The following is a 9,076-nucleotide window of genomic DNA, read 5'->3' as shown; positions in this document are numbered from 1 at the left end:
TAATACAAAAGCAGATTTCTGGCTTTGTGTTTGCAAATCTAAATTGTAAAACCTGAACAAGAACATTGACTTGATGAATTTTTTGGCAGTGCCTCCAATGCATTGGTGCTGAAGGCATATTGCAGCGATTTAAAAATTACAAACCACGGGGACGGAAATTCTCATTTTTAAATACTGGTACTGCAGCAATTTAATTACTTCATTGGTATTTCTGAATTAACAGCAAAAGCGTGAATTTCAACAAGAAAACTGATCTTTTTAATTTCTCCTGTGAATGCAAATTATTCTAAAGTATTCAGAGTGTGCAAAAATACAGATCGAAAAGCATTTTAGCTGAACCCACTGACATTCTGCCTGCAATTTTGTAAAGAAAGACCGCTCCGTGGCATGGCACTCCTCAGGTTAAAAGGTCTCCGTTATACTGACAGTTCATTGATTCTTCAGGGAAACAATACAAATAAGCAGAGAAGGTAAACGTGCTTAGTTAACGTGAGTCAGCCGAGGACCATAATGAAACAAGAGCTGGACGGACTCGTTTGGTTGATTGATTGATGATTTTCCCCCCCTCCATGTATGGAGTCATTACTCTATTACACACCAACTCAAAACATCCGTAATAAGAAAAGAGAAACAGAACAAACATGGAGGAAGTGCTTAACCCTCTGATTTAAAAGCATGAAAGAATATCAAACCTCTACTACAACTGCTACATCTACCTTTGTCTGACAGTGAGCAAAACTCAGTTCAGTCCTTTGTTATTAAAATGTTTTTGTGCTCCACATTTACATTATCCTGTCCTGTTGCAGGTTCTATGTGGATAAACTCTGAAAGCAGAGCAGGGCCTGCTGTGGGTAGCAGCCGTGTAAGACGCTGTGGTTGCAGTTCAGTCAGCAGGTCCTCTGATAGAATAACAGGAGAAGCAAATAAATGGCGCTTTGAGGACCCAGCAGGGGCTGGCTGGTAGGCAGCAGCTAAACTCGCTAATTAAAACGCATACAGTTCATCATAAATAAACCAAGGGCACAGTCCAAGCTTTTAAGGTGTGTGTGTGCTTAAAACAATGTCCATTAACAGAAGACAGCATGGTGACCAGAGAAGGAAGAATTTGTGAATTGTATATTTATTCTCGAGCCGAGGTGATTTTGCAAACATTCGTCATGATACAAAAGCCTGAATTTAACTCAAACTGTTGGGTGAATCGTGACTGGGATGGATAGATCGTTTATTCTACCCAAACGGAACAAAGTGACGTGAGTTTGTGCTGAGAGGGCTGCTCTGCACAGTGTAAACCCCAACGCAACAAAAGAAGAAGATTACAGGATCAGTCAGGTAACCATTTTTCGCCCTGGGCTTAAGGTTCATGACCCGACTTTAAAGTCCTCAAATTTCCGTGACTATGAAGACGTCACACGCTACCAATCACTAAAGTTTCTGCCCCAAATGTTGAAAGCTGACTTGAAGTCAAATTCAGTGTGCTGGAAAACTGATGAATCAATATACTGTCACTGAGTCATACTCAAACTCTTAGTAATAGATGTAGCAAGGAAACCACCGCAAACAACCACATGTACGACGATGGGGTGTAAAGTTACAACATATCTCAGCTGAGTGTGACGGTTTTATGGTCAACTTATATCTTTTATGCTTGTAAAGCAACACGTCGAGCCTTTTACACGCAATACAGAAACTGTTTCACTATTCTCCTCAGGACTGAAAAAAAGAAACAAATCTGCAAGGAACAAAATCTCTTTAGGGTAATAAGTCACTGCTAACCAATGAAAACATGTAAAAAAGGGGAACAAATGATGTGGTTTTGTGACAGGCTGTATCTGAAGACACAATTTAAAAAGACTTCTTTGCCAAGTTGTAGACACAACACTGGTTTGTCTGTCGAGTTCGGTGCGCTTCTCTAATGAAACTCTGATTAAGCAGGTCAGAGTTAAGTATGTTAACATTACACTACTGGTTGAAATTAGTCAGCTATAAGGACTAGACTGAAAATGAGTGAAAAAACAGCCAAGATCCAAAGAAAAGCTTTGACAGATGTAGAGAAAGCCTAGGGGTATCGCTCAAAAACATGCTTTAGAAAAAAGGAAGGAAAGGGAAAAGGGAAAAAAGGGGCCCAAGACTTTTGCACAGTACGGTAGAAACAGCATGGATACGTGTCCTTGATTGCACCTACACCTTACAACCTCAGTGGGAGCACAAAGAAAAGCCATTTGTCTGAGACTGACCATTACAACTCGGATCCTGTGTACTCGGGTTGGATGGAGCCTCTAAACGATCGTAATAAGGGTTTGGATGTGAAGCAGCGTGAAATCGTCAAAATTACAAGCGCTAAATCAAAAAATAGTGGGTGGCAAAAAAATAAAGTAAAAAAATACAATTAAGTAAGAATCCAACATTCAGACCACCTTCTGTTTTACAAGAGCGGGTATCGGTGGTCAGGAAATTACACTTTTTTTGTTTCTTCCACACAAAAGGCTCCAATATTCTCTGAACAGTTTCTCAAATGAAAAACGCTGCACACTCTTTATAATGTGTGGCTTAATTACCAGCGAATCAAGTGATCTCAACAGAGGCCGGTTAGCTCGACAGTTATACTGTAATAGAGCGGTTTGGAAGCATCAGAGTTTTGTGCACAGCTCGGTGAAATAAGAGCTTGAAAACAGTGTCGGTTTTCTATTTATTGACTCAAGGCTGAAGTTTTATTTAAATTTAAACCCCAAGAATCAGAATCTGCAAACTAAATTTCCCACAGACCAAGGACCCATCGTTAAAATATCCCATTTTGTCGGACCATAACCCAAAAAGAAAGAATCGGTTCACCGTCACACACGAGAAAATGAGTCTGAAAGGTCAAACCTTCAAACATACACATACCTGCTATCACAAAACTGGCTGGGTTTAAGGGCTTGTGTCTGCAGATCTACATATTAAGTTATTAAAAGGCGGTTATATAAAAGTGCCCAGTGCCTCTATGAAGAAGAAAAAAAGGCGATTAGGATTTTCATTCTCGTGTAGGATGTGGTAGCTTTGCATGCTGCCTGTAAGTATGTCACTACATCGTAGATAGCATCAGTAAACACAAAGATACTGTGTCACTCAACTGGTTAGGGGTTTTAGCATGCAAACCTTGGGCGCAACTTTTAGAAAAGTAGTCTTGATGCCACAAAAAGATGGATAAAAATAGCACGAAAAAACAAAACAAAAAAAGGCAAGGGGAAGAGGGGATGAAGGCCAGGAGAACGGGAGAGAAACTGAAAGCATGATCTGTGCCAGAGACAGACGGAGCGAGTGGAGGTGGAATAATTATAAAGGAGGGCAATCAATAAGGTTCCCACAGTGAAACACTGATGCCTCAACAAGCTAATGGATTCCAGACGGCTCTCTGTTCTCTCCCCCTGCTTCCAAACCTCACCCGAACCACTGAAAGCAGGGACCGAGCGAGGAAGGAACAATACGGGGAAAGTGTAGGGGAGATTACAGGAGAGGCGAGCAACACCGAGAGGATGGTGCATAGAGGAAACAGGGCGAGGAGATCAAATTTAAGGATTTAGAGGTGGATGGAAGAAGAAAATAAAGACTGCTTCCTTTCTTTTCTATGTCTGCACTTAGTTTTTTTGTGTGTGTATTGAATTCACTACTATCAAATGAAAGTAAAGCCTGCAAAATTTATTATAGACAGATTTTACAATACGCACTGATCTCTAATCTCGCACATTCTGATTCTTCATTGGGGTTATATGCAAACGTTGTGGATGGCAAGACTGATTTTACTGCAAAGTAGAGCACAGAGATCAAGGCGGTCAATTGTTAAAGAGTTAGCAAGTTCTGTGAAAAACCACAGTCCACGTTTCCATTCACCTCCACAGACTCGAGACACAAAACACCAACAAGAAAAGACCTAGCACAGGAAACCACAAAAGGTAGAGCTGCAATGGCAAAAGAAAGGCATGCTGACTGTTGCAGCTGCAGTTTTCGGGTAGGCTTGCCTACAGTCAGATGTCTCGTTGCGTGCCAAAGTTCATCAAAGTTCAGTTCGCGCTTTGGTGACTCAAGGGTAGCACAAAAAGCAACCTGAACCCCATCAAAAGCAAATCCTCGGAGTGCACGGAGATGAGATTTTTAGCTACACTTGAGCCTTTCTTGAATAGTTTTCATGCACTTATTAATGTTGCATGCTTAACTGCGTTCATCACTCCTGTTCAGCTGATTTGCCTCACTTTGCGCCAGCATTTTAATGCACTTTGCATCTCCTTGGGGTGCTAGACAACAAGCTACTAAACATAAAAATATGTCTCATCTTTTCCTTTGGACTTCATGACCTAAGGAATGAGTAAGAATTTTGTCAGATTTCTTCCTCCTCCTCTAACACTTTCCTATGAACATGACGAGACACAAGGTTTCATAAGCAGTTTAAATGGGACATTTGAAAGTTGAGTTACTGCTAAATAGCCAGCCGCAACAGGTAGGTTGGTAGCCTTAGAAGAAGAAAACAAGAAAAGAATAAAACCTCATTAAGCCGTCACTGAAGGTGGATGCGGTGGAGGAGATACAGTTAACCAGGAAGGAGTGAGGTCATACTAGCAAATGCTTGTTAGGGCAAAAACGGTGAAGGAAAGTTGACAACCAACCAACAAAGATTTTGTGACCCGGGGCTGTCTTTTAGTCATTGCTGCTCCAGCAGGAAAACCCCCACCCTGAAATTGGGTTTTTAGGAAGTGACGAAAGCGCAACTCTGTAAGAGACAGGGCTGCATGTGATTCATATCTCAAGACAATCCGAGAATTTCAAAGCAACAGTGCAAAAAAAAGTCTGTTTTGGCTTTATCATGTATCTGTTGTAACCCCTTTAAATGTGCTGCAAACTCAAACCCATGTTTTGTTATGTCACCTTTGCTTCCACATGTGGCTCTCCTTTCTAAATTTGTCTTAAAACTCACTCGTTAAAGCCAAACTTTTATCCTCCTCAATCATTTGGTTCCCACTTGCTGCAAGCACCAATATTTTCCCTGTTTCCTCCCCTTTTGCAGTCTTTTACATGTGTGTTTATAAACCCTGTAATGGCCCTTTGTATTGTGGCCATATCCTATTAGGAACCTGATAGGCCCATTAAAATGCTAAGCCAACTTGCTAGTAGCTTACCTTGGCATGGTTAGTTATGGGTTAGTGTGCCAAGGGCAGTGAATAGATATGAGCAGGGACAGTGAGTCTATTTACAAGTGTGCAGTGCAAGGCTATGCCCTTACTCTGGAGTTCCAATGGAAAGCATGAGTGATGTCTCTGTCAGCTTACAAAGGTGTACTATTGGTGCCTTTTGAGTCTTGGTCTGTATGTATATGTAATTCAGTAATAATCAATTAAAGATAAGTACAATAAGAGAATGTTTTTAATTCCATATTTTGAAAAGACAGACAGAGGATGAGCGATAATCATGCTAAGCAGGCATGGTCAGGACACAAAATCTGAAAATGTTATGGGACTTGGGTTTTCAGTTTAGTATTGTAGGAAGAAGAAAGTGGTTTCCAATTTGTTTGCCACAAACTTTGTGAAATCAGCTACGTTCTATAGGCTAAATTTTGCAGTAGCTAAGGTTATCCAAATGCTCAAGCGAACATAATATAACTAACTTTATACCTCACAGTAACGATAGCAGGCTACACAGCAACCACCCTAACATTTCGGTCCGTCTTCTCATAAATCTATGAAATTAATATTTTAAATAAAATTAATTTAGGATTACACGCAGGTTTTTGTGGGTACTGAGAAGTGTGCAACCCTACTGTCACAGACTTCTAAATCTCAGGTATTGTGACACGTCTGTGAGGCAATTCTGGTCATTTATTTGCCAACGTTTTTGAGAGACAAATGAATTTTCAAGAAAGCAAATGCCCACCGCTTCCTATTTTTGGTTCTCCAAACTTGAGAATTTGATGGTGTTTGTGGGTTTTTTATTCTTTTTGGTTAACTCAAACTCTTTCGGACTTTTTTTTAAACAAAGACAATCTAAACACACTTCATCATACTGTCAGAATTTCTTACAGTCTAAATCATTCTAAGTGGAAAGTAAAGACAGATGAGTCAAAGATGATGTATATTAACCACAGCCCTGATTTAAAAATTGTAGCATAGACTTGACACTGATATTTTTAAAAGGAAAAAAAAAAGATTTTTGTAATCAAGTTTTAAGGGCAGTTTGTTTTCAGATTTGGAATTTTATGGTGTTATCACTGGGAGAAAAATCACAAACAAAAAGGTCCCCCCCCCCCACTTCTTCCTCTTAATTTGCTGCACTCTCCTCCCACCCCCACCCCCTCTGTATATATTAAATAATGCACAGCCACATTTTAACTACAACTGCATGCACAGTTGATGTGTAGTTTACCACAATTGTGGGTTTTTTCTCAAGATAAAGGCCAACTTAATACAACCGCACATTCTCAGTATCAAAAATACACCGAGTCTGACATCAGCATTTCTTTTCTATTGCATTTTCTACTACCAGACTACCAGAAGCATCTCGCTTTGCGCCGTCTGTTGGCTTCACTGGCTTGTGAGTGACAGAATGAGGGTCCTGACAGCACAGCAGATAGCTACCGGCTGAAAGTTTTTGACAGAGAAAAATCTGAGGAGCACAAAGTTAGAGGAATGCTCCCTTCTGTCATGTCACCTGTTTGTTTGCCTGAACCAACGCATGCATTAATCTAGGATGCTGAAGGGAACGTGACAGAATAGTTTGGGTATTTCCGTTCTTATGCAGCTTTGCAAACCAAAGACTGTCAAGCTTCACCTTTCCAGTGATGGATTAGGTTCACCAAACGAATTGTTCTTAATAGTGTTTGGAGCAAAACCGTACCGAAAGGAAGAAGGAAAAAAAAAAAATGAAAAAAGGTTTTTCCCCAATACTGCCAATATCATTTGTTTATATTACTAATTCCCAAAAGTACCTCTTTGTGATTCAGGCTGACTCGGAGTGCACACAGATGGCCACAAATATTCACAAACTGACACCAGACTGACACTTTAATTTCTCAGAGGGTGAACACAGGAGCAGAGACAAGGTGGCAGACCGTATTCTTGTGGTAGCTTATTAAAACCCAGAACCTCTAACCAGCAGCAGACACGACTTAAGACGCAGAGTGAAACTCCTCGCTAAACCTCCCCTCGGGCCTCCTCCGCACAACATATGCACACAAGTCATAGCGACCATCGCTAAGACAAACGCATGCACGTTTGTCAAATGTAGACAAGAGACAGCTGACGTCAAAACATGAAACCTAAAAATCTGATTGAATCAAGTATTTGAGTCACTTTATTCGATGCAAATCGAAATGCTACAAGAACAGAAGCCAAACCATTCATCCACTCCCATCAAATGACTCTCTAACGCAACTTTAGAGCCAATAAGTTAAATTGATTCATCAAACACCATAATTGCTGGTTGCAGCTTCTCTGAAATAAAAAAAAAAATATTAAACCTCCCCCCAGTCTGCAGCTGGCATCAACATTTTAATTGGGGGGTGCTTTTCTTGATGAATTATTACTCTGAACAACACATCTGTAATTCCTCTTGAATAAAATTAACCTCTGGGTGGAGCGTGGTGGGGAAACGGGGCGGTTGTCTCCCATCCTTCTCTGACAGGTAGCATGACATATGAGGTATTTGTGACAGAGAGGGTTGGCAGTTACTATGAATAGAGGACCACCACCCGCCTCCGCGTGCTAGCACGCGAGCGCACGTTAACACACATCGACACATGCGCACGCAACGGGGGGCTGATTGAGAGAGTGTGAACTCCGCCTGCCGTTCAGACGGGGATGTGTTTGACAGCTGTGACTGACAGTCCAAACAGTGCTGAGGAAGGAACGAAAAAAAAAGAAACACGTCAACACCCGAAGGCTCAGAAGAGACACGAAATGCACACCCCGACACGGCCTCGGTGTGTGCTCGACTGAAAACGCACATCCAAAAACACACACATGCTTTTTGCTCTGTTGCTCAGGCCTGATACGACAAATCAAACAAGAGGAAAGTTGCATTTTCTGTTCCTCAAACTTCTCCAGTCCTTGGAAACACATGTAGTAAGAAGACTCCATTTTTATAGCAATTTCAAGTCCTGATTCTAAAAAGGAGACATTTTTTAGACTATATGCCCTTCAACGAGTGATATTTGCAGGCCTCATAAACTGTTATGCAAATTTTTTGCTGTTCGTTGACATTTCAGACCTGCTTGTTTTCAAGCATCCCTAGAAGGAAGTGACGAAGTTCAGCAGAAGAAGAAGTGGCTGCTTTCAGCAGAGAAGTACTGCAACACCAGACGAAGGTGGTGCATCTTATCAAGCCGAGCGGAGTCACGTTATATATACACAAGAGCTAAAAAATTTCTCACATAATACTGATGGAGAGTGATATCTGTGGTCAGGAAAAGGCACTTAGAGCAGCTTTTCTAGATAACATGATTAGAAGTGTTGCAACACGCACACAAAAAGCACCAGATATAAAACAAAACCCAAATCATCCAAGACAGATGATTTGTAGATTTAGCTCCCTGCCCTCACAACATGTTTTTTTTGTGAAGGAGGTGAAGCTCATGTAACTATAAATATAATGAATATATACAGTCTTAATTGCAATTGCAACATGAAATCATAGTGGCGAAGGAAAAAAAACTCCTTCAAAGGAAACCCAGCACTACTGAAAAGTTAAGCCTGCTGACGACAGGTCCTGTTGCTGTTTTCTGAACCAACGTTGACAAAAACGGCGCAGAAAGCGTCGGCGCTGATGACGACAACATCAGTTGCAGGATATTTTCTTGCATTTCCTTACCACAAGGTCACTGGTTAGATGAGTAAGAAGCAGATATAAAATGACTGTGCAGGTGACACTGCTAGATTATAAAGAAGCCTTAGCAATCTGCAACTCATATGCCCTTCAAATGAATGCATTTACTGTAGCTGATGCTCCTTTTCAAAACAATCAACAGTGACGGGGGTTTCTGTGCTGCTCCAGCTTACGCGGCTGCTAATGAAGACACAGCATGTCTCGTAAAATCTCCAAAGTTTACAATGCAAAT

The 9,076-nt window shown here is 41.0% G+C and overlaps 1 protein-coding gene across 1 annotated transcript in view; it reads right to left on the bottom strand.

Moving 5' to 3' along the window:
* Positions 1-9,076, bottom strand: part of rbpjb (recombination signal binding protein for immunoglobulin kappa J region b) — a 50,163-nt gene that overhangs the window by 21,909 nt on the left and 19,178 nt on the right. The gene's annotated exons all lie outside the window — the stretch shown is intronic.

This window comes from Haplochromis burtoni, unplaced genomic scaffold (genome assembly GCF_018398535.1).
Source record: "Haplochromis burtoni strain Fernald_Lab_line unplaced genomic scaffold, NCSU_Asbu1 Contig_82, whole genome shotgun sequence".
NCBI classification, from domain to species: domain Eukaryota; kingdom Metazoa; phylum Chordata; class Actinopteri; order Cichliformes; family Cichlidae; genus Haplochromis; species Haplochromis burtoni.
This window is presented reverse-complemented; position numbering and strand designations above follow the sequence as displayed.